Source organism: Pinus tabuliformis, chromosome 7 (genome assembly GCF_031772625.1).
Source record: "Pinus tabuliformis cultivar Carrire ecotype Pingquan chromosome 7, CPIR1, whole genome shotgun sequence".
Taxonomy (NCBI): Eukaryota; Viridiplantae; Streptophyta; class Pinopsida; order Pinales; family Pinaceae; genus Pinus; species Pinus tabuliformis.
Genome location: NC_142293.1, coordinates 1,803,952,605 through 1,803,980,256, shown reverse-complemented (window position 1 = coordinate 1,803,980,256; position 27,652 = coordinate 1,803,952,605). Strand labels below are relative to the sequence as shown.

Sequence of the window (27,652 nt, the reverse complement as noted above, 5' to 3'; positions counted from 1 at the left end):
GGACCATACTTGGTTCTGTAAACCCATTGCATCTAACAATTTCGCCTTTTGGAGAGGAACAAGATCCCATGTATCATTTGCCAATAATGAATGATATTCTTCATTCTTAGCTGCTTCCCAATCTGGATGGCCTGAAGCTTCTGCAAAGTTGTCAGGATCATAATTCATTGAAGCTTGAGCCAGTAAAGAAGAGGCCTCTCTCGAACTGAGAACGTGTATGTCATTGATCTGTAGGATCACCGGCAAGATCACCTGCTGCATCCCGAGTAGCATGGACCCATTTTGGAAGCTGAGGAGCTGAAGGAGGATCGTGAGAAGGTGGGGGAGGATTTTCATCCTCACTTTCATCATCTGAAGAAGAAATATTTTCAAAAGTAGAAGAGATAGGGAGAGGTGGCACATCCGCCGAACTAGGCTCGCAAGCCGATATATTTTCAACAAACTTTACATCTCTTCTAATGATAACATTTTTGGACTTAAGTGGAATAAGTCTATATCCTTTGACATCTTCAGAATATCCAACAAAAATACATTTTTCACTCTTAGGTTCTAAAGCTTTATGTTTCTCATCTGGAATATGGGCCCATGCTTCACTTCCAAAAACACAAAAGTGACTTACATCTGGTTTGATTGAGCTCCATGCTTTTTCTGGAGTGATATTCTTTAAAACCTTAGTAGGAGTGCAATTTACTATGTAATTTGCACAGTTAATTGCTTCTGCCCAATAGTTAAGACTAAGTCCTTTAGATTTAAGCATACAATTAGCATTTCCTTTAAGGTGCGATTCTTCCTTTTAGCTACACATATTTGTTGTGGAGTATATGGAATAGTATGTTGCATTTGAATTCCATTCTCAGTGCAAAAGTTGATGAATGTGTTTTTAACATACATATTCTCCGCCATTATCAGATCTTAGCTTAAGAATTTGATGTCCAGATTGTTTTTCAACAAAGGCCTTAAAGGCCAAGAACATGTTAAATACTTCACTCTTGAGTTTTAAGAAGTATACCCAAGTGCGTCTAGAGAAATCATCAATGAAAGTTAAGAAATACTTGTAGCCAGAGAATGAAGCAACTGGAAGTGGACCACATAAATCACTATGCACGAGCTGTAAAGGGGATGAGGTGTGCCAGGAGGCACGTTTTTCAAAACTGTCCTGATGATGTTTTCCGAGTACACATCCGGAACAAACACCATCTCTGCAAGATACCATTGGAAGACCTGTCACCATATTTTCTTTACATAGATTCTGAAGAGAGCGATAGTTTAAGTGACCAAATCGCTCATGCCAAAGTTTGCTCACTTCATCATTATGAGCAACAAATACTGAGGGAAGATTTGATGACCCAAAGTTGTGAAACTTATACAACCTTGTAGAATCATCAGCAATGCCAATAGCTAAAATCTGTCTAGGATCTCTTAGGTCCTTAATTACAACATTGTGAGGTGAAAATTCAACGATTTTACCTTCACCTGAATGGGTTATCTGATATACAGATAGAAGGTTGCAGGATAAGGTTGGAACACATAATACATCATTAAACTGACCATTGTCTAGATGAACAGTTCCAGTCCCTACAACACTAAGAGATCTATCATCACCAACATATATATTTTTGGTGTTACAATCATTTAAAGAAGAAAACATGGCTTTGTTTTTGGCCATGTGATAAGAAGCTCCAGAATCAATGAGCCACTCATGAGAATGAGAAGAAGAAGATACATTTAGTGCATAGCCAGACTGAGATGCTTGACAACCACATGCAGAAAGTGCCATTCCTGAAGATGAAGTTGAAGTTGAAGATTGCTCCAAATGGATGTTATGCTTCTTCATTGCTGCTTCCAAGGCTTCCATCTTCTTAAAGCATTTGGATTCTAAGTGGCCATCTCGATTACAAAAGTTGCAATGTCTATCAGTCTTCTTCCATTTGTTTTTATTTATCTTATCATTTTGTTGAAATGATTTTTCATTTTGAGGCGGAAATTTCTTAGGACCCTTGTTTGGTTTATGACCATTCCTTTTAGGATACGACTTCTTAGGATTCTTTGAATTTGGTTGCTGCTGGACGGCTAACGCTTTCTTAGAAGAGTTTCCAAGATGAAGAAGACCAAGGTGTAAGAGTTTTTCTTGTTCTCTTATTAAAGAATCACAAAAGGAATAAAAGGAATGGGACTTGTAGGCTTGTCCTTGAGAAATGAAGGCTTCTCTTGTAGAATGGAAGGTGGAAACAAACACAGAATATTGGTCCCAACTTAGTAAGAATGGAGTAGATAAGGCTACTATCTTCTTTCTTAGCCTTAACACCTTCCAAGAGAAGTCTAAGGGTCTTGAACTTGGACAAAAAATCTTCAATGCAAGAAAAATTATTGGGGTCCAATGTAAGCAATTCATTTTCAAGTTGATGGGCTTTAAGTTCATTTTTAATTCCAAATACTTTAGTAATCTGTTTCATTGCTTCATCAGAAGTATCAAGTTCTACAATATGGAATCTAAGATCTGGAGAAATAGACATCCCTATCAACCCACGTGCTTGGTCTTGCCTATTTTCCCATTTAGCTGACTTGTCTTCATCTTTCGGTTGGTCTCTTGGCCTGTGGCTATTCTGTAAAGACCTTTACTTCTAAGTAAATCCACAATGTAGGACCACCATTGGAAGTAGTTGGTGCTGTCAAGAATAACTTGGCATGGACTTTCCATTTTAAAAAAAAAAAACTAAAGCTATAGATGCTGAAACTAAGTGTTTCAATGGAAAGATCTCGAAAAATTAGGCTGTTTCAAAAAAAACGGTTCTGAAAACGGCTTCTGGATGAAGAAGTTATGGCTTTTTGAAGAAAATTTGATGAAGTCACCGACAAAGTGCGGGAATGTGTGAAAATGAAAAATCCGCCCCCACAAAATGGAGACTTCAACCCAAGACCTATACTCTCATAAATTAGCTTTGCACCAAGTGAGCTATACAAAAAGTTTGAGAGAGAGAGATAGAGAGAGGGGGGGGGGGGGGGGGGGGGCGGGGGGTTGATGCTTTGTTGCGTGCTTGCTTTGAGAAAGCTCTTTTTCCCTACAAAACAAAAAATACAAAACCCAACACGACATACAAAAAAAAACGAACCTTGCGGCTCGAAGTTAGTTTTAGCCGGAAACTAAATATTTTCCTCAATGTTTCTGATTTTCCGATATCACACTAAGGCGCAGCGGAAAAGAGCATACGCATGAGAAAAATTTTTCCTTTCTGTTTTTGATTTGCCCAGATCGCACATAGTCGCAAGGCAAAGAGCATCCGCAGAAATGAAAGGTATAGATCCAGTAATAAAAAAAAGCTAAATAAACTGAAAATCGAAATAAACAGAGAGAAAATAACTGTAAACTGCAAATAAACACTGTATACCTCCAGATCTTAAGAATGACGCAGCTAGGGCTACCGGAAACCTTTTCACGTGAAACGAAAGGGTTCCTCACTGGAACAGATGCTCCTAACACAACAGAGCAGTCCTCTCGGCCTAAAAGCAGCCAAAAATAGTAGATCTAAGAAACTGTAGTCGGATGCAGTTCTACCGGCTTCAGATTTGGATCACCAACGGACGCGGCCCTCAAATAGCTCTGATACCATGTAGGAATTTACAGGGTAAGTTCCTCAGACAGAACACCAAAGGACACCGCTCACAAACAGATCACAGATCAATGCACCAGTACTTTTGACGTGGTTAAAACCATCAAAGAGGGAAATAGTCCACGGCCCGAGCCAACGCGGCCACTTCAGGCAATTTATTAATAAAAGAATGAAAATTTACATAAGCTTCTCTCATGAACGGTTAACCTACAAATGACCCTCCATGCTCTTTAAATAGAGATCATGGACCAATCGGGTGTTAAGCCACGGATCAAGTGCCGGTAATACCGAGGAGAGAATGAACCGTCGAATTGTAAGTTACAAAATGTACATAGTAAAGAAACACATTTTACCTAACTCTATACTAGACCAAGTTGTACTTAACTATTTCCTATGTGTCAGAATATCCTAACAATTCCAACCTCTGGGACCATAATTTCATATAGTCCCTCTCAAAGCCTTATGGGGTAATTTTCATCTTTGAAGTTTTTCTTTTGTGTATTCCTTCTTCGCTCACAATTGAAATTCCTTTTATTTACATTACTGAATGTATATGGGTGGGTCAGGCAACTTCGTACCATGAACGTGCTCAGAAACTTATTGGAGAAGTAAAAGAGATGATCAATTCAATCTCGGTTAAAGATGGAGAATTAATCACTCCTTGCAATGATCTCCTTATGCGCCTCTCTGTAGTCGACAGCATTGAATGTTTGGGAATCGATAGGCATTTCAAAAGTGAAATAAAATCAGCTCTGGATTATGTTTACAGGTAAGTCATCGCAGCGTTGTCATCATTATTTATTCCAGTATCTCAATTGTACATTTACTTTCTCAAGGAATAAACAGATGTTCTGTCATATTTTTTTCAATATTTTCACCACCTCCTTATAATTTTTCAATATTGTTTCCCTTCATATTTTTTCTTTTCATCCCCAACTTTATATATATTTTTGTCCTAGTATAACCAGATTGCTTTCTTGCTTTGAAAATTTTGAAAATTTCTGTAATATTTTAATAAATTTCGGTAGGATTTTTGTAAATCCAAGTTATAGTTGTTAAATTTCAATATTTTGGGTGCTCCAGAGGTCTTTGATGGTGCTGAATCCATTTCCAATTTCTTTTTTGCTTTGAAAATCTTGAAAATTTCTGTAATATTTTAATAAATTTCAGTAGGATTTTTGTAAATCCAAGTTATAGCTATTAAACTTCAATATTTTGGGTGCTCCACACGGTTTTTGATGGTGCTAATCCATTTCCACCTTCAAAAACATGATTTAAACACTCCTTGCGCAAGATTTGTTGAAAAAAATTTGTCCAAATTCTGACAAAAAATGGTCATACTGACCATTCGACCTAAAATAATCATCCAGACAATTAGGCCTAAAACAGTCATCCTAGCAATTCATGCAACTCAATAAACTTGTCCTATAGTTTTTCTTTCCATCCATTCTCTTTTATATATATATGCCCTTTCCATATCCTCATATATTTTTCCAGTATTTTCCACCTGCCCATCTTCATATATTTTCTACAATATTTGCTCCACTGCAATCCTCATACTTATTCTCTTTTTTGTTTTTCAAAATAAAAAACGAATTTCGTTTTCATTAAAAGGAAAGTTTTCATTTACATAGCTTTTCTTCTAATATGTCCATCCCACAAAAATATGTCTCAAAACAACTAGATACACTGCAGGTCCTCAGCTAATCAGTAAGAAGATGAATCCTCATACTCATGCTTATTCATATATATAAGATAATAATATCCTCCTATCTTAAATTGAACAACTATTTCTGTTAACCGTATACAAGATTTTGCGATCTATTGCGATCTGTATTTTACAATATAAATTTACACATATGTTGCGATCTATTTTTTACAATATAAATTTTGTTGTTGGCAGATATTGTACGTTCTGGAATATAGTTAGCATATAAATTTGCCAAGATTGGAAGCAAGGAACTACATCGACGTATTTGGACATGACCCCTTTTATTTGCAGGTCCATGATTTCATCGTGTAACAACCTGTTTCTATTTGCAAAGATTTGATCCACCTCTGTGGGGAAAATTCCAAAACCTTATTAGATTTCAATGTGTTAAGTGTGAAGCCAAATTCACGTAAGATTCTAGATCCTTCTAGATCAAATCTTTCTAGATCTCTAGGATTCTAGATCTTTCTACACCGCCATTAGTTTCTAGATCATTCCATATCTCCATTTGAATCACATACAGGATTCTAGATCCTTCTTCTGCCTCTATAAATTTGTAATTTCCCTAGGCAAGGAAAGCAAGCCAAGGCCAAAGCCTGTTATGTAATGCAAAGTGATTTCTATTCTCCAATGATTTTTTTATCTATTCCGCTGTTTCTGACTGGGTAATCTTGTTGTTTCTCCATTTGTCTGTCTCTATGAATTATTCTTTGCTATTGCCATCTAAGTCTTTGAGTATGAAATCGCTGTGAGTTACGTATGCTCTCTAACAACTGGTATCAGAGCTAGGGTCGAATATCCACTGTGCAAGCCACTTAGTGCCATCGCCTTACTCTAGTAGCATTCGTTAAAACGTTGGTTGTTACCCCTGGAGCTATTGAAGGATCTGTCCAGGAAATAGCTGAGGAACACTAGAACTAAAAGGCAGTTGCTGCAAGAAAAACAAGGTCGTGGATCTATGTTGAAACATGTTGTTGGAGTTTGAAACGTGGAGATCCGTGGAGTTTGGAGTTGAAACGTGGTGTTCGTAAGTTTTTTTTACATCAAGCTTGCACGTATACGTCAAGTTTTTTTTTTCTCAAACCAACATATGTATGCGTGAAATGTGAAAAGGTTAAAAGAAGCAGGAATTTTGAAAAAAGTATTTTAAAAGGAGGAAGGTCATTATTACTAAATTTTAAAGAGTAATAATTAAAGTTTTATTTTTAAGAGGATTTTTTGTGTTTGTGGCGTGAATTTGATTGAAAATGGAGATAACAATTACAGATATGGAGAAGTTGAGCGGGGCTAATTTTTCGCTATGGAAATCACAGATGGAGGATATACTGATTTTAAAGGATCAGTATTTGCCGATTAAGGACACAACAAAGAAACCCTTATCGATGAGAAATGAAGAGTGGAATAAACTAGATAAAAAGGTGATTGCAACAATCCGCCAATATTTAGCAAAGAATGTTTATTTCAATGTGTCTGGATAAAAGATGGCAGAAGGATTATGGAAGAAGCACAATGATCTATATGAGAAGAACACGACATCAAACAAGCTAATGTGTTCTATGCCAGACAGCTGGGAAAATTTAATTCTAGCTATGAGCACTTCAACGACTGCAGGGACCCTGAAGTTTGATGATGTCAGTAGCAGTTTAATGAATGAGGAGTTGTGACAAAAGTCAATTGCGGAAAACCAGGGAGGAGAGGCTCTAGCTCTAGTTGATCGTGGTAGGAGAATGGATCGAGGCCGGCAAGGGCGATCAAGATCGAGAGGCCGATCAAAATCAAGGAGAGGCAGAATCATCTGCTTTCATTGTGGCAAACCCGGGCACATGAAGAAAGAATGTCGATTCTGGAAGAAAGGACAAAAGGATCAGAGACTGTCTAGTAAAAATCACAAGTCATCTAGCACAAATGAAGGTGAGACTACTACTGTAGCCACAGATGGTGATGTGTTGTTTACTATTTCAATAGAGGATGCATGTGTATATACATCTAGCAGTAGCTTTGATTGGATCCTTGACTCTGGGGCATCTCACCATGTAACCCCATGCAAAGATAGTTTTGTTTCATATAATCTCGATGATTATGGTAGAGTGCATTTGGGGAATATTCATTTTTGCAGTATTGTTGGAGTGGGAGATGTCCAGATCAAGATGAAAGATGGACAAGATATATTGTTGAAACAGGTCAGGCATGTACCAGAAATGTGCATGAGTTTAATCTCTATGGGATGACTGGATGATGAAGGCTATTCAACAAGCTTTGGAAAGGAGGCTGGAAAATTAGCAAAGGTGCATTGGTCATGGCCAAAGGACCCAAGACAGGGACATTATACACATTGAAGACACTGATAGGAAATTAGATTTCGTTGTTGTCACGAAACAAGGAAATTCAGCAGATTTGTGGCATAAGCATTTGGGTCACATGAGCGAGAAGGGTTTAAAAATCCTTGTTGATAAAAATTTATTGCCAGGTTTGAAATCCTACAATCTTGATCTTTGTGAGCATTGTATATATGGTAGACAAAGAAGGGTTTCATTCCTTAGAGGTGGCCATGACAGAAAGAAAAATGTGTTAGAATTGGTACACTCAGATGTGTTTGGGCCTGTTAACATCAAATCATTGGGAGGAGCATCATATTTTGTAACATACATAGATTATGCATCCAGGAAGGTTTAGGCATATCCTATGAAAAATAAAAGTGAAGTGTTCAGAATATTTCAAAAATTCCATGTTGCTGTTGAAAGAGAGACTAACAAATCACTGAAGTGTTTAAGAATAGATAATGGTGGAGAATATTGCTCAAATGCATTTAAGAAATATTGTAACAAGTTTGGCATAAAGCATGAGAAGACTGTGCCTGGTACTCCTCAACAAAATGGTGTCACAGAAAGGATGAATCGCACCATTATGGAAAAGGTGCAAAGTATGTTGTCCAATTCCAGTTTGGAGAAGAATTTTTGGGCTGAAGTAGTCAGGACCGCTTGCTACCTCATAAATAGATCTCCAACTATAGCCTTGGATGGCGGTATCCTTGAAGAAGTTTGGACTGGTAAGAATTTGGATTATTGTCAATTGAAAATCTTTGGATGTGAAGCACTCGTACATATTCCCAAAGAAAATAGAACTAAGCTAGATGATAAATCTATGAAATGCATTTTTTTTGGATATGCGGATGAAAATCTTGGTTATCGTCTATGGGATCCAGTCAAACATAAAATTATTAGAAGCAGGGATGTTATATTTAATGAGTCAGAAATGTTCAAGAGGATTGTAGGTGAGTTGGAGGTCAAGAAGGTTATTGACAGGTTTGAAGAGTAGCAGGAAAACATACCACCAATACAAGAAAATGAACAACAAATTCAGGAGCATGAAGAACAAGAAGTGGAAAATAATGAACAACAAGAAGAAGGAATCTTGCGAGAACATTTACAGGAGATTCTACCTGATAATGCACCACCACAGTTGGTTCGCAGATCTTCTAGGCCTCATAAGCCTTCACAAAGGCATCCTCCTTCAAACTATATTTTGTTGACTGATGAAGGTGAACCTAATTGTTTTGAAGAAGCTTGTAAAGTTGAGCACAGTAAAGAATGGAAGAAAGCAATGGAAGAAGAAATGAACTCTTTGCGGGAAAATAAAACTTGGGAGTTGGTAAACCTCCCAAAAGGTAGAAAGGCTCTACAAAACAAATGGGTGTGCAGGATTAAGCATGAAGGTGATGAAAAGAAGGAGAGGTATAAAGCAAGGTTGGTGGTGAAAGGTTTTGCCCAAAAAGAAGGTATTGACTTAACTGAAATTTTCTCACCTGTTGTTAAAATGTCATCCATTAGAGTCATTCTTGGTCTAGTTGCTACTTTAGACCTAGAATATGAACAGTTAGATGTAAAAATTGCATTCCTTCATGGTGAATTGGAGGAAGAAATTTATATGGAGCAGCCAGAAGGCTTCATAGAAAAATCCAAAGAAGGCCTTGTTTGTAGGTTGAAGAAGAGTCTCCATGGGAAAAAACAGGTACCTCGACAATGGTACAAGAAATTTGATTCATTCATGTTGGAACATGGTTTTTAGAGGTTGGAAGCTAACATTGTGTCAATATCAAGAGGTATGATCAAGGAAAGTATATCATATTATTGTTATATGTGGATGACATGTTGATTGTTGGGCATGATAAGAATAAGATCAATAGGTTAAAGAAAGATTTGGATAGAAAATTTGCAATGAAGGATTTGGGACCAACACAACAGATATTGGGCATGCAGATTATGCATGACAGGAAAAACAAAAGGTTGTGGCTGTCACAAGAAAAATATATCAAGAAGGTGCTTGCCACTTTAATATGAAGGATGCCAAGCCAGTTGGTACACCCCTTGCAGCCCACTTCAAGATGAGTATTGAATTATGTCCTAATGATGACAAGGAGAAAGAAGAGATGAGCAAGATTCCTTATGCTTCAGCAGTTGGCAGTTTGATGTATGCCATGGTATGCACATGACCAGACATTGCATATTCAGTGGGAATAGTGAGTAAGTTCCTTGCCAATCCAGGAAAACAACATTGGAAAGCAGTAAAATGGATTTTGGGGTATCTCAAGGGTACTAGTCATTATTGTTTATGTTTTGGTCATGATGAGATTGTGCTTGAAGGATTTACAGATGCGTATATGGCTGGAGATATGGATACCAGAAAGTCCACTACAGGTTATTTCTATACATTTGCAGCTGTAGCAGTATCTTGCGTGTCAAGGCTACAAAGAATAGTAGCCCTCTCTACACCAGAAGAAGAGTACATAGCTGCAACATAAGCCTGTAAAGAGATGTTGTGGATGCAGTGATTCTTAGGAGAGATAGGAATAAAGTAGGACAAGTATGTGTTATATTGTGATAGTCAGAGTGCCATTCACTTGGCGGAAAACCCAACATTTCATTCAAAAACAAAGCACATTGACTTAAGGTACCATTGGATCCGGCATGTGTTGGAGGAAGAATAGTTATCCTTGGAAAAGATCCATACAGATAGGAACCCTGCTGATATGCTCACTAAGATTCTACCACGAAATAAACATGAGTTATGTAGAGGCATGGTAGGACTCGGTTTGACTTGATGACTCTTATTTGGCTTCAAGTGGGAGAATGTTAAGTGTGAAGCCAAATTCACGTAGGATTCTAGATCCTTCTAGATCAGATCTTTCTACACTGCCATTAGTTTCTAGATCATTTGAGATCTCCATCTGAATCACATACAGGATTCTAGATCCTTCTTCTGCCTCTATAAATTTGTAATTTCTCTGGCCAAGGAAAGCAAGCCAAGGCCCAAGCCTGTTATGTAATGAAAAGTGATTTATGTTCTCCAGTGATTGTTTTATCTATTCCGTTGTTTCTGACTGAGTAATCTTGTTGTTTCTCCATTTTTCTGTCTCTGTGAATTATTCTCTAGTATTGTTGTCTAAGTCTCTGAGTATGAATTCGTTGTGAGTTATGTATGCTCTGGTCTAACACGATAAAGTTGAATATATAAACGGACACAGTTAGGCCATTTGATGTTGTTTTTCCAATTAAGCCATGGGACGTTGTTGCATTTCACAAAAATATCTATCCTAACAATTTAGATTTCCTGTAAAATTTTCTATTAATGTTTGTTACATTTGTTTGTTTCCAGGACGCCAAATATGAAGACCCAAAAACTTTTAGAACTTGCAAAGTTGGAGTTCAATATGTTTCACTCTTCACAACAACAAGAGCTAAAACTTCTCTCCAGGTAATGTGATGAGTTATGTCATCGGATAATATCTGTTTAGCAGACAAACTAGGATTTGAGTGGTCGACTGTAAAATAACGTGAAATCTATGAACTTTGTGTGTAGATGGTGGAAAGATTCAGGTTTCTCTCAAACGACCTTCCCTCGACATCGTCACGTGGAATATTACACTTTGGCATGTTGCATTGATAGTGAACCTCAACATTCTTCGCTCAGACTTGGATTTTCCAAAATAAGTCATCTTCGCACGGTTCTTGACGATATTTACGACACCTTTGGAAAAATGGATGAGACAGAACTCTTTAGAGCGGCAGTTAAGAGGTTGTACTGGCAATGACCAATTCAAAGACTTTTAGAAGAATGTAAGCTTCATCGCTACATTAATCTTTAGGAACTAATTTACTTGACCAAAATTTGTGTTTATATGATTAGGTGGCATCCTCTGCGACGGAGTGGCTTCCAGAATATATGAAAGGAGTCTATATGGTGCTTTACGAAAACGTTAATGAAATGGCAGGAGAAGTAGAAAAGTCTCAAGGCCGACACATGCTCAGCTATACCCGAAAGGTCATATGTACAATAATAAAGAATACATACACAACTATTTTTCTGAGCTTAAGTCAATTACAGATTCCCCAAATATTTGGAAATCCAATGGACATGAGAATCCCACTAAAATGCCACATTCACACCTACCAGGTATCTCCTGTGACCCTCTCTATTAAATCCAATGGAAGGAGTTTTTCTTTGGATTGCTTGATTGGTTCTAATTTAGAGTTGGATAAACGATTCACTGGCATGGAAAGTGCAAGCTAAGAGGAGCCGTGGAGAAAAATCTTCGTGTATATCATGTTATATGAAAGAGAATCCCGAGTCAACAGAGAAAGATGCGATCAATCATATCAACTCCATGGTCAACAAATTACTCAAGGAAGAACTAAATTGGGAGTATCTGAGACCTGAAAGCAATGTTCCAATCACTTCCAAGAAACATGCATTTGACATTCTGAGAGATGGCTTCAGCGTTACAAACTATGAAATAAAGAATTTGGTCATGACAACCGTCATTGAGCCTGTGCCTTTATAACTACAAATTTAATCTACATGTTATGCATGGCAATAAAGCCTCATCAGATGCTTGAAGCTCAAGAATGTAGGGTCGAGGTCCTCATCAGATGATTGAAGCTCAAGAATGTAGGGTAGGGGTAAACCTTTTAGTTATGTTGCTTCTTTTGAAATATACATGTAATGATTTTGACATTATGGGATGGAGATAATATAAAATATTAGGTTTTAGAAGGGACTCATGTTAATGTGAATAAAATCATTTGAGCCCTATCTTCGTGAGTTATATAATGATGAGAATAAAAAATTTAGAAAAGTAATTCATATCTCAATTCTAAAAGGAGGATTGAGAAATTTTGAATATAAATGTATGAAGTTAAATAAAATTTGATTTCAGAGGGAATGATTTAATGAATTAATAATAGTGGGTTTAATGAATCAGAAATTAAGTGGAGACAAAAGCCCTTCTGTCCTTCCATGGATGGGATTCAATTCTTGAAATTAGTTCTCTTCAAATTCTATTTACAATAAATTGGTAACCATTGCTATGCTCAAAACAATAACTATAAATTCGTAAATAAACTCCTAAATATTTATTCTCTCAACTTTGCATATGGTTCAAAAATAAAATTGAAAACCTTACTCGCCACCATGCAAAACAACAATGTGATGTGAGAGCAACTCCGACATAGTTATCAATCATCATGTGGAAGCAATCGAGGATGTGGAGGCCTTTATAATTGCTTTGATTGCTTGTCACATACCTTGGGATGAACATGCTATCACTTGTTGCACTAGTTGACTTGGAAACTTCACAACATATGATAATTTCGATCGAATACCAAACATCGATCACATCAAAAATTTTGTAAATGTTAAATTCTACATTCATCAACTATATATTAAAATTTAATAATTATTTTAATATTATAATTAGATAATTAATTAAATTATTAAATTATTTTAATATTATATATTTCACGATTAATTAATGATGTAGTCTAACTATTAATTATTTTACACAATGGCCGCTGTCATGTGTTTGGAAATGTGATCCGCTACGACAAAGTCAGAAGGTACAAAGCCAAAATTAGACGTACATGGTTGAAAACATTTGTAAAAAGTAAGACGTGCATTATTTGAAAAAGAGATTTTTATAAACCAAAATGCACATTAAAGTGAAATGTAAAATTTTTATTTTTACATTATTTATTATAGTGTTACATTATTTATTATAGTGAAATGTACAATTTTTATTTGTACATTATTTATTATAATTTGTGTATTGTTTATTTGTTCATTATTTATTAAATTGAATGTACATTATTTATAAATATAAATGAAATGTAGATGATTTGTATATATTAAATATTGAACTGAAATGAAATGTAAATTATAAAGGAAATGTAGATTAGTGTGTATTGTAAATGAAATATACATCCATATTTATATATAAATGAAATGTACAATATTGTCTATATATATTTATTAAAGTAAAATGAAAATTATTTATATAAAAAATGAAATGTAAAATAATATTAAAGTGAAATGAAATAAAATGTAATGTAAATTATAAAAGAAATGTAGGTCATTGTGTACATTGTAAATGAAATGTATATCCACATTTACATATAAATGAAATCTACAATATACATCTCTACATTGTTTATATATATATATATATATAATATATATATATATAAAAGTAAAATGTACAAAATTTATATGAAGAAATGAAATGAAATATATTTATATATTCCCCAGATTTGTGTGACCAGAGGGTGATTGCAAAGACTAGTTCGATGCAAGCTCATGTAATCTCTTAGGCACATGGTGGCTCCAACTCGACTTTTGTCTGGCATCATAACAGTTCACATCATCTGGTGACATCCTGAGCAACTCGAGGTCTGTTGTTTTCTTCTTTTGGTAAATGGCTAGCAAAATATCTTTTTTCTTTGGAAATTTCCAGTGTGATAACACCATTGCAACTCAACCTAAGAGTGTCAATTCAGAGAAAGAGGATCTTTTTGCTCTGCCTCAACCTGAAACGATCATCTTTCATTAGTCTACTGTCCAGACACCTCGAGGCCTTGCCTTCCTATGGAACTCATAAGGTGGGCAATAATCAGAAATAGAAAAGCCATTATTCGAGATAGAAACCAAAAAGATAGTAATAAATAGCAATTCAACATGCTCCAGATTCTTTCTTGGAATTGTCAGGGCTTTCCATGGAACGAAGGCCCTAAGCTAAGTCGGATCTCGAATGATGTTAATATTATATTGCTTCTTGAAACTTGGGAGCATGAAGAATTTAAGGTCCCTAACATAGATGGCTTTGCACTATGGTTTACCTGGAACAATCGATCCTCTCGTAGAGGCATTGGGGGTATAGCTTGTTACATTAAGAAGAATATCTCCCCTCATGCTAGGATTTATAAAAATGACCCTTACAACCAATATAGTTGGATAGCGATTACTGACATTAATGATAAAAAGACCTACATAGCAATCTATTATTTTTCCCCCATCAATTCTAACTTCTATAAGAAAAAGAATCTAGATAAAAATAGTCCTTACAATGGTTGAGAGAATGATATTTCTAGCCTAAGGAATGAAGGTAATATCCTTTTAATGGGTGACTTTAATGCTCGAACTTCAAGCAACCAAGCTATTCTTCTAACTAATCATTCCAACCCTAATCCTCTCTCGTTAGATGAAGTCCTTACTCTGGCTAGCCGGTACGAAAGGAGCTCTGAAGACCTCGGGGAGAATTTGTTTGGGTCGGAGCTAGTCAAGCTCTGTAGTGCTCAAGATCTCATAATTTGCAACATCTAAAGAAGTGGCCCAATTCTAGCCAGATGACCTGCATCCATGGGCTTGGTAGCAGCATGGTAGACTATGTTATTTCTGATCTCCCTTTATACAACGAAATAATAAATTTTGACATCTTAAATGACCACGAGCCTGACTCTGATCATAGGCCTCTACTTATAACTCTTTATTTTGTCATGCATAGAGATCCCATTAGAAGATAATCCTTATAGCCAAAAGAACTTAATCTTTGATAGAAATAAAAACGATCTCTTTCTAAATGAATTAAAAATTACTTTGCTTCCTTTATCTAGTATAGACAACATAAAAGACCTATATCATAATTTTACTACAACCATCTCATATTATATTAACAAGTTCTCAATTGAAGTTTCAAGTAATAAAAGAAATAGCAAAACCAACCCATGGTATGACAAAGATTGTAAAAGTGTGAGGAGAGAAATTAAGGAAGTTGTTGATGAATCTCTTAAAATTAGCAAGATAAAAATATACAAAGCCCTAACTAAAAGGAAAAAAGGCAGTATATTCGTAAAAGACAAGAGAATCTCTTACACCTCTCTAAGGTAGCTCCTAAAAAATTTTGGAGGTAGATTCTAACTAGGAAAACTAAAGATAATAATAAAATTGCTTTACACAACTGGAATTCCTATCTTAAAAAGCTTTATGAATCTCCAAATGTCATGGATAACTTTGAAACCCTGCTCACAAAGAAAGAAGTTTTATCATTAGAATACATTGATTTCGAGGTTAAATGCCTCGGAAATGGGAAAGCTAAGGACATTGAAGGTTACTAGGCAGAAACCTTAAAAATTGGAGGTCCTCTCCTCATCCCGCACATCCAAAATCTTTTCAATCAAGCGGTCAAGCAAGGGTTCTCTAAACCATGCACTCAGAGCCTCATTATCCCTATTTTTAAAAGTGGGGATACAAATAACCCCTCTAACTATCGGGTAATTATGATCAGCCCTCTCTTAGCCAAGTTATATGGTAATATTTTGGAAAAGAAGTTGAGCATATGGCTTGAAAGTGAAGGTAAGCGGGCTAAAGGCCAAGCGGGTTTTAGAAGGCAACACTCAACAACGGACCACCTCGTTACGCTTAGGATCATTGTGGAGGAATTCCGCAATAATAAATCCAATCTCTTTTGTTGCTTTATGGACTTTAGAAAGGCTTTCGATATGGTTCCTAGAAACAACCTATGGAATAGATTAAAAGAGCTAAAGGTTCCTTTTGAGTTGAGAGTTGTCGCTATAAGGTTATACGAGAATGTAATTGCCAAGTTAAAGAGTAATGAGGGGTGATCGAAAGATATTAAGTGTAATATCAGAGTTATACAAGTCTGACCCCTCTGCCCTCCCCTATTTGGCATTTACATTGACAAGCTGGAAGGTTTTTTAGAGGAAGCAAGATATGATGGCACGATCTTAGTTGGGATAGTCATCATCTTTCTTCTATATGCTGACAATATTGTTCTTCTCGCAAGGTGCCCATCTGATCTTGATAAGCAAATTAGACTTCTTAAGGATTTCTGCTCTACCATGGGTATGACTGTTAACACTGACAAAACAAAAGTTATGATTATCAAATCCAAGAAGGACACTTACACTAATTTTATGTATGACAATAGTAACTTGGAGGAAGTGTCTTCTTATAAGTACCTAGGAATTGATATTCATCACAAGCTCAACTAGAACTATAACATTGAGAAAAGGATTAATGGGGGGTGGAAAGATTATTTTGGTCTTGAAAATAATTGTAAAACGGAAAACCTTGTAATGTGGGATAGAAAGAAGTTCATTTTTGAAACTTTAGTCACTCTTGTTATTTTATATGGATGTGAGGTTTGGGGTTGCAGCATCTCTAGAGAATCCTGGAGAAAGATTAAGCAAATCCAAAAGCGTTTTATAATGTATAACCTCAAAATTAAAAGAAATACACCCTATCCTATTCTCCTTATAGAAGTGGGTCTTTCCCCTACCGAGAGCCTAGCTATGACTAGGCTTCTATGGTACAAGCACAAAATCAATAACATAGGAGACCATAAACTTCCTAATCTAGCTTTAAATTCCATCCAAAACCACCTAAGGCTAAAATGAGGTTGGTATGAAGACACCAAGGCTTGGTTAAACCATTGGGAGATTGACGAGAATGTTTCATTGCAAAACATTAATAACATTATAAATATTGTTAGTTCTAAGTTCAAAGAAAAAATGTGGTGTGAGAAAGATTTAGCAGCTAAAAGAAAATTAAGATATTATAAGGAGGTCATCAACCTCACCTTAGAATATCAATAGTATCTCTCTGTTTTAACTAGCTGAAAGAAGAAAATTAATATAGCCAAGATTAGAATGAACTCTCGTGAGCTCTAGAGTGAAACGGGTCGTTGGGTAGTTCCTAAAACACCATGGATGGAAAGGATCTGTCATCTCTGTGAGAATATGAACATCGAGGATGAAAATCGCTTCCTCTTAGAATGCCCCATGTACAACCACATTAGATCTCAGTTTCATAATCTTTGTTGCAATACTGACCTTCCTAGCCTTTTACGATGTCAAAATTATAGTGAGCTTGTGAGGCTTCTCTCCAAGATTTTTGAGCATAGGAATAAAATCTTAAATCAAACTAAATAATAATTCGTTTCTTTAGGTCCGATAGACTAAAGTTTGGCTGAACCTTTGTTTTAGCAGTTGTCAATTATTAATTAAATTTAACTAAATTTGTTGGAGGAAGGGACAACTTATAGATCTAAGTTCTAAGGGGCATTGCTTATTTTCCTTGAATGACTTTAAAAGGTAAACCCTCTTGAATTAAATGTCAGAACCACTCACAACTGAGAAAAGTCATTTTACCTTATAGGTTTTAATGTGATGCAATTGGGGTTGAACTACAGTTGGCATATTTGATGACAATTCATTTATGAAGAGTAAATATTGGAATGGGTAATTCCCATTCTCATCCTTTCCTCTTACGAATTGAAGAGACAACCTGGAAGGCGAAGGCACACAAGAGCCAAGGTGATGCGAAAGGACACAAGAGAAATTCTATATATACACATAGTTGAAATGAATATAGGGTTCGCTTCACTTGTTAGATGAGAAGGAATTTGCTCAACAATTCATTGTTTAAAGCTTCCTATGAAACTAGATTTTTTTTCTCCCCTTCTAAATTCGAAGGTTGTATGACCTTGAGCTAGTGCCCTATGTATTTGGGTGTTAACTACCTTGATAGTGATTGAGGCCACTAAAATCCCCGTGTCAACGTATGTTTCTAGTGTGTAGTTTTGTGATTGAATTAAACCATTGTGTGCTTATGGTTAGGCTGATGAACCACTTAGTGCTTGCTAAATTGCTGATGAACCACCTTCATTTGGAATCAATCCCTAGCTAAACCATTGGGTGCTTGTAGTTAGGTTGATGACTCACTTAATTCTTGCCAAGTGCTTGCTAACTCACTGATGAACCACCTTCATATTGGAATCAATCCCTGGGTTAAACCAGTAAGAGCTTTTAGTTAGGTTGATGAACCAATTAGTGCTTGATAAGTGCTTATTTTTAATTGCCTAATGAACTACCTTTATATTGGAATCAATCCTTGGGTTAAACCACTGGGTACTTGCAGTTAGGCCGATGAACCACTTAGTGCTTTCTAAGTGCTTGCTAACTAGCTAATGAACCACCTTCATAGTGGAATCAATCCTTGGGTTAAACCATTAGGTGCTTGCAGTTAGGCTGATGAATAACTTAGTGCTTGCTAAGTTCTTTCTAATTGGGTGATTAACCACCTTCATAGTGGGTTCAATCCTTGGAAACTAAAAAAACCACTCCCCTTTTTAATTTGGGTGAAGCCCTGTGATGTGAATCTCAAAGAGTAAGTGAGTCACTCTAGTTCTTACTATCGAAAGGTTAGTTAATGAACCACCTAGACAATGGGATTCATCTCTTGAGTGTTTGACCAAGTCGTTGATGTGAATTTTCCCTTTAGAAGCATCCCCTTGGACTCTGGATCCAACTTCGGGGTGGTTAATTGCAAGAGATATTACAGTGTAGTTGGGCTATGGTTGGGTGGAGAGTGGAAGTCCCTCCTTCAATTCCTAACAATTTTAACTCACTAAAATAAGTATAATAATTTATCCATATATGACTATGCTTGTTATGTTAATTGTTAATATATGGTTTTGTATGATTCATGAATGAATGCTTCAATCACTGAATATTCATGGTTTACTAACTAGTTTACTTGTGTAGGATGGTAATGAATGTTTGAATGGTGTATTGGTCTCCATCTTCATGAATTTCATGATCACTTGCATGATTGTGACTATTATCTAAAGTTTACTCATATAACTTGTCATCTAATAAGTTATCAGTTAACTTATCTATTTCTGAGTTTGGGAAATTCCTTGCTATGACCTGCTTTGTAGGATGTTTTACATAAGTTTAATCTATAACAATGTAAACTTTGAAGCGAGAACTATAAACTCAAAAAGGGAACTTTGGCCAAAAAACCCCGGGAAAACATGAAAAACAGTGCTAAAAACGAAAAGTGTGTATACTCGAATGATGGTTTTTTTTTTTTTAGGGTCAATTTTGAACATGTTTTAAAAATGGCAGTGAAAACAAATTTTTTGTGCACAAAATGTGCAAAAAACACCCTAAAAAATGAAAAGTGTTGATACTGGAATGATGGATTTTTTTTAGGGTCAATTTTCAACATTTTTAAAAAATGTCAGTAAAACTGAATTTTGATGTGCAAAAATTGTGCAAAAAACACCCTCAAAACGAAAAGTGTTGATGCTGGAATAACACTTTTTTTTCTAGGGTAAATTTTCAACATTTTGAAATAATGGTGTAAAAGATTTTATCATGAGTCCGAAAAACATTAAAATTTCAAAAGAATAATGAAAACATAAAATTAAAAATTAAAACAATGAAAAAAAGCAAAAAACAAAAATTTAAAAAAATTGCAAATCGTAAATAAAAATATATATTAAAAACAAAACATAAAATAAAAATAAAAATCAACTATACAAAAAAGACCAAAAAAAAAGAAAGAAAAAACATAAGCAAAAAATTAACAAAACAAAAATCAAACATAAAAATGTAAAAAATAAAAAAAAAAAAACAAAATTATCCTATAAAGGATAAGAATTTAAAAACTAAAAAAAGTTAAAAAAATATAAAGAATTAAATAATAAGTAAAACATATTTTCGATTCGGTTACGGAGGATAGGGGCGAGATTTGCTAGTAGACCTTGAGGTGGAAAAATGCGCAGAACTAGGGTTTGTAGCAGGATTTCGGTGTTGGGTACCATGGAGGGGCAAGAAGGGGGCAGTTCTACTCCCTCCTATAGTCATGTAGTCTCTAATCGTTTCAAGAAGCCCATGGAAGTGGAAACCGGGTGTACAGAAAGAGGAAAACAGGAAAACAACAGAGCACAGAGGCTGGTAGAAATGCAGGAGGAAGTTAGAAGAGAGAAACATACAGGAGTAGATAGTCAGAAAGTTGACCCCAGAATTCAGACAGGACCATGTAAACCAAGGGCTTCCATCACACCCTGAGTGGTGTTAAGTGATCTAGTGCTACAGGCACACAGGGAGCACATGGCAAGTTATGCAGTGATATGCAAATTCATGGGGTTATGGCCAATGGAGAAGGCCCTACACGCATGGATAAAGAACCATTGGAAACCTAAGGGAGATATAGATCTACACCTTGGATTCAAGGGTTTCTTCACAGTTGTGTTTACAAACCTAGAGGATAAGGATAGGATGTTTAAAGGAGGACCTTACTTCTATGCCACTGTGGGTCTCTATATGCGACTATGGGTGATGAACTTCGTCTCGGAGTGAGAAACATTTACTTTGTTGGTGGTATGGATAAGACTTTATTCCCTACCTCTAGATTATTAGCTGCCAGAATCACTAAAAGCCATAGGTAATCAACTAGGGCATTTCATAAAAATATCATAGGCCACACTACACAGAAAATATACCTCCTTTGCGAGAATATGTGTGGAAATGGACCTTTCTAGGGCTTTGCTGGATGAAATAATTCTAGAAGTATATGATGAATATTGGGTGTATGCGGCGGACTACGAGCATATACCCTTCAGATGTCACAAATGCCATGAACACGGGCACCTCTTCAGACACTGCCCTTTAAATAAAATGGAGAGCAGTTTCAAAGCACCCTTAGGTAAAGAGACTGAAAGATTTACCAAAGTGGGAGGCAAAGGAAAAGGAAGGAGAACGAACCAAAAAAAATCTATGAGGAAAAGCAGCCTAGTCATAATAGGTTCAAGATATTAGAAGAAGAAGAGGAGGATGAAAGAGCGAAGCAAGTATTGAAGGACAATCCAGTAGAGAAAGAAAAGGATGACAGCATGGAGGATAGACCTGACAAAATCCAACAAAAGGAGGATCAGCCCAACATGATGGAACTTGATAGGGACCAAGAGATGACCCCAAGCGAAGTGGGAACGAAAGAGCATGAACTGCAGGACATACTAGAAAGGGAGCATCTCGATCTAGAAAAGTTCTTGGAGGAAGGAACTACCAGAGGAGTGGATTCGCTACCTCAAGAGGAATTTAACAGAGTACAACAACTCTTCCTCTAGAGAACTCAGGCAAAGGGTTCTAGGGTCAAAAGAAACCATGATATTCAAGATAACGGAGGGGTCAAAACTATGGAGGCAATAGAGGGACAAGCTTGCAAGAACCCAGGAAGGAAAAGAGGAAGAAAAAGACAAATGAGCTATTGATTGAATGTGGAAAACTCATGATCAACTTAGGTAAGATGAAAGATCTAACTAGTTACTCATTTACAAATCTTTCTTAATGAAGCTCACAACATGGAATATTAGGGGTCTAGGAAATAAAAGGAAACAACGAAATTTAAGCAATAGAATGAAGGAAGAAAAACTAGATTTGGTATTTATCCATGAAACAAAATGTTCTGTAGACAAAATAAGAGAGATACATAGATAGTGGCTTATTAAGTATCAATATCTAGAAGTTAAAGTAGACAACGTAGCAGGAGGAATTCTTATACTGTGGAACCCTCAGAAACTTGGAATCCTAGATGCTGAAGCATCCAGGAATTACTTATCAATGGTCATCCAACCTTTGGGGACAAGGAAGTTTATCTGATCACAAATGTCTATGGTCCACAAAAGATTGAAGATAAATTCAGGCTTCTAACCTCTCTGGAGGAGCTAAGAGAAAGACATCCAGGCATCCCATGGATTCTGGGAGGGGACTTTAATATGATCAGATCTCTCTCAGAAAAAAAAGGTGGGACTAGATCTCTAGGTAGAGATTCCATAGCTTTTCAAAACTTCATTACCAACATGAGGCTAGTAGATACAGAGACTTACAACGGTATCTTCACTTGGAATAATAAAAGTGGAGGGGCTGCTCAAGTGGCCTCTAAACTAGATAGATTCATTATCTTTGAGGACCTTATCCTCTTAGGCCTTGACTTGTCAACTATGATCCTCCCTTTTGGAGGCTCGAATCACTAGCCCATTCAATTAGAAGCATCCTTTATAGGAACACCAAGAAATAGACATTTCAGGTTTGAAAACATTTGGCTTACCCATCCTGACTTTTACAGCAATATTGAAAAATGGTGGACAAAGATTTGAATGTTCAGGGTGTTAGCATTATGAGACAAGTGTTGTCCTTGATGGCAAATCACACAGATGACAGATCATAGTGTAGCAGGTCAGTAGCAAAGAGTTGATGATCAGACTACAAAGAATGAAGAAAATAAGGTATATGCAGGTTCCTCTTATAAAAGTCGCGTATACACGCGGGATCATAGATCAAAAGGCGCGTATGCGTATACACGCACTTTCATGCAAGGGAAGGCGCGTACATTGGGTTTTGGTCCATGGTATTAAGTCCTTGGTATTTGGACCTATGGTTTTGGACCATGGTATCTCGTCATAATTGTTGATCCCAAGTATTGGGTCCATGGTATTGATTTGTTATGGTTTTGGACCATGGTATTGAGTAAGGCCTAAGACTATCAAAGGAGAAGAAGATCATTAGGCAAGGGCATGGAAAAAGTCTTGAATATCTGATGAAGTATGAGATCCAGTATGCAGGTTATGGGTTTATGATGCATTGCTTGATCTAAGCTAAGGAGAAATCTCACCGGTTGATGGAGAACAAGATCTAAGGATAGATTCGGATCAAATGGTTTGAAATGAACTATCTCTATATGGTTGATTATGCTTATTCTAGATTTGTATACTGATGCATGTAATGTTCTGAACTGGGTATAACTTAAGTTAGAAATAGCTGCAAGTCATGATTGAATATGTATAGATCTATACGCAGGTTGGCTTTGGGGAAAGCGCGTATGTACACGGGTTTGGTTCGTCATAGTAGCATATACATTATGAAGTATAATATTTGAAGTTGTAGTTGGGTTTGATTGTTATTGCAGAGTTCTGTTGTCTGCTCTGTGTTCTGGTGACTGTGTTGTTGATAGGGTTTCAATGTTTTAGTGATTCAGAGATTGATAATGCTAGTATTGATTGATTTTTTGCTTCAATGATATTGATGGGTCCAGTATGAAAATTGGATGAAACGTGGCCTTCAGATTATAGTGTTGTGCTTCAGTAGTATCCAGTTTGAAAATGTATGAAATGTGGTCCCTGGAGGATGAAAGGAGATTGTAGGCCACCGCCTACGTACTAGTACATCAGCTAGTACAAGAGCTAAGGTGGTGGTAGCTCCCTTCCAGTAGCAGCTGGAAAACGAGTGAAGATTGGAGCATTCAGTAGGCAGGCACCTACGTACTAGCAAATGGATCATCTAGTACAAGAGCTAAGGGGGTTGTAGATCCCTTCCAGAAGAAGCTGGAGAACGAGAGAGGGTTGTAGCCCTTTGCTGGTTGCAACCTGCGTGTTGGTAAAGGACTGCACCAGCACATTGTAAAAGAAGTTTCTTATTAAAGGAAGATAGAAACAAATTGCAGTAGGTGGTTTTCACCCACATTGGGTTTCCACCTTATATCTGGTGTTCATGTGTGCTTCTTGTGTGATGATCTGTTCTATTTACTGCACCTGTTTACTGTTCATATGGTTAATGAAGTTCTGATGCACTAACTAAAGATCAATATTTAATGGATTAACTGAATCATAAGTATTCTGGATATACGCTAGTTGCACAGTTGCGTATACACGCGGGTTCACTTAACTGAAGTAGCGTATATGTATCTAAGTATGGAAATGAAAAAGTTTTATTGATTTGATAATACTGATTCACCCCCCCCTCTCAGTATTATTTCCAACAATTGGTATCAGAGCAGGTCCTTTGGTAGAAGCTTGATCGCTTGAAGGAGATCCGTAGAACAATGGGAAAGAAGCTTAAGAAGAAAGCACCTAAGAAGAAGAAGACATCTCAGAAGAACTATGACAGTGGGAGCATCGATTGGGGAATATGTGGAAGAAGCACTTCAGATTCAGAATCACTTTAGAATGAAGATGAACAAGATCTATCAGGTATGAATTTGTTATCCTCTGGTATCCATCCATGTGAAGATGATGAAAGTGATAGCGAAGCAATTGAATTTTCTCTTATGGATGAGCAAGAAAGATATCAAATAGAGGCAGAATTTAAAAGTCTTACAGACAAAATTAGAGATCAACAAGATCTGTTGAACAAAAGGGAATGTGCCTTCAAAGAAGAATCTACCAAACTAAAAGCTCAACTAGAGGAAGGAAACAAGGTAAGGAAGGTATTCAAGGACAAGGTAATTCAATATCAAAAATTGCAGGATGAAGTAACCTCAGTAAGAAATGAAGTCAATGAAAGGAGCACAACAATCAAGAAACTCATAGATAGATCTAGTTATTATGAAAGGCTTGAAGCTACGATCCTCTCGCTAAAGGAAGATCTTGAAGAATCAAAGAAGCAAAATAAAGAACTACTCCAAGCTCTTGAAAAACAAGAAAACGAAGTTCTTGAACTAAGACATCAGTTGGAAGAAGAAAGAAAAGTTGAAGAAAACATGAAGAAGCAGCATCGTGAAAGGGAAGAGCAACTTCAGGTTGAGGTAAATATTCTAAATGATAAATTAGAAGAGAAGGATAAGCTCTTACGATTTCAAGATAGTACTAAGATTTTGGATGATATTCTTAGTAGTCAAAGGTCTCCTGCTATCAAAACTGGTCTTGGTTTTCATGAATCTATTGAAGGTGAATCTAGTTCAGAAAATAAGACAAGATCTGAAATGCTCAACAAGGAGATGAAAGGTCAACCCCATCAACAGCCAAGGAAAGAAATTCTTCAAAGAAAATCTTTTACTCCTCCAATAAATAAGGTTGAATGTTATGTATGTCATAATCTTGGACATGTTGCAGCCGGATGCAGAAGAAGAAGGTTTCAAGATCGTCACCTAGAGAGATCATCACGGTCTAGGTACTTTAATGGATATTGTTTTTCTTGCAATATGTTCGGTCACAAAGTTGTTGATTGCTACAGAAAGAATATGAAACATGTAAGATGTTATGCATGCAACAAGCTTGGACATATAGCAAAGGAATGCAGGAACAAGGTATGAGCACCACACCAAAAGGAGAAAACATCATCACACGTGAAGATGTGGAAGAAGAAGGAAGTACAATCAGGAAGATGTGGCACAACACCATATACAGACATAACATACTCAGGGGGAGCTGAAAGTATAAAACTTCAGTATCCTAAATCTAATACGCAAGTTGCATAAAGGGAAGTCACATATATACGCAAGTTAGACACTGCACAGTCGCGTATATGTCAGTCCGAGGAAAAGCAGAAGGGACAGGCTCAGAAAAAGGGTCTGATATGATTCAGTCCATTATTTTCTCTGTTATATTATGGTTACAATCTGCTGATGATGTGTGGAAATGTCTTGATTCTTGTAAGATGTTTTAAAGTGTTTCATGATGATGATGCCTTGATACTTCTTGCTGACATATGCATGATCAGATCTGACAGTGAACAGATGGCACAGGTTCAGGGGGAGCATATACTTTTAATAATGCATTGTTGGCATTATGGTTAGTAGTCCTTGGTGATGATGCTTGTATGGCTAAATGATATATCTTGCTATGATATGGTTATGAGTTGTCCATCTCATATGATTCTTGGGGTTACATAGTTGGTGTTTAATTCAGATTTGTGGTTGATTCTTTGATGATGCATATATGGTGCTTACATGGTGATCTTCATAAGGATAAGGAGAAGTAAAAAGTACTCGGTGCCCCTTGGGCCAAGGTATGGAAACAGAAAAATGCAAACAATTGGCAAGAAGAGGAGCACATCAGGATGTCTGGAATAATCAAAGGCTCCCACATTTGGAAGAAAGCTTGGGAGAATAGAGCTATTGTTCAAAAGCATAGTTTCTGGGAAATTAGAGATGGAATTTTGCTTGGTTTTGGGAAGATAATTGGCAACAGGAACCACAACTGTTGAGAGAAGATTTTGACAATCTTAAGAAGGACACTGATGACAAAGGTTTACACAAGGTAAATGACTTCTGGGTGTAGGATAGAAACGAAAAAAATGGAGAGTATGGAAGAACCTGATTTATAGTGAGGACTCTCCATTGAAGGCCCAGGCAGAAGCTCTCACAGTTATCTTGGAACAAAGAAAGATTTTGATTTCAACATCTTTAGACCAACTGAGATGGGGCAAAAACAATGAAGGTAACTTTAACCTTAAAGAGGCCAAGCGAATAGCCCTTGGGCTTGACTTTCCAAACCCTAACACGGTATGGAAGGACCTATGGTAGAATCAAAACTGGATGAAAATCGAACTGTTCATGTGGTTGGTGCAGCATAAAAAGATTCTAACTTGGGAAAACCTACAGAAGAGAGGTGTAATTGGTCCATCAAGATGCCAGCTTTGAAAATTACAAGAAGAAACTATGGAACACCTTCTCAACCTATGCCCATTCACATCCACCTTGTGGAATTGGGTGGCTTCAATCTTCAGACAATCTGACAGGGACATTGGCAGCATCAACAACACTTTGAGGAATTGGAGGAGAAATTTCTCTGCAAATGAAATAATCAACAAATCTTGGGAGCTAGTTCTTGGCTTTCTAATTTGGGATGTCTGGAAAGAACGCAACAATAGAATCTTCAAGAACAGGGTTGGTTTTGCCCAGAGCATTATGGATCATATCATAGGATAGCTCAAAGAGATTGTAGGAAGCCTTATAAAATCCCCCCCTGAGAACCAACCTCATGATCAGGATATGCAGATACTTCTGCATTTGGGCCTTCAGGGGCTCTTCCCCCAGGGGATAACCAAGAATGTAAGTCATATAACATATGATAAGGATTTCTGGCAACAACCCCCCCAAAAATGGTTTTATGAAGTGAAATATAGATGGGGCCTCAGAAGGAAACCCCGACATTGTTGGTTATGGAGGAGTAATAAGAGATGACAAGGGTTTAATAAAAGCCATCTTTCACAGTCATTTGGGTAAAGCCACTAATAATATGGTAGAGCTCATGGCCCTTGAGCAATGCCTAGAAATGTTAAGGGATTCAAACTTACATAATACCATAATTGAAGCTGATTCTAAACTGATAATCAATTCAGTCAAGAAACTATGCAATGGCTCAGTGCCAGACAAAGTGTCGAAACACTGGAGATTACTACAAGTTTATCAACTGATTCAA

At 36.7% G+C, this 27,652-nt stretch overlaps 1 pseudogene; it reads left to right on the top strand.

The window, feature by feature from the left end:
• The window catches only part of LOC149255562 ((R)-linalool synthase 1, chloroplastic-like), a 163,490-nt pseudogene that overhangs the window by 503 nt on the left and 135,335 nt on the right, over window positions 1–27,652 (top strand).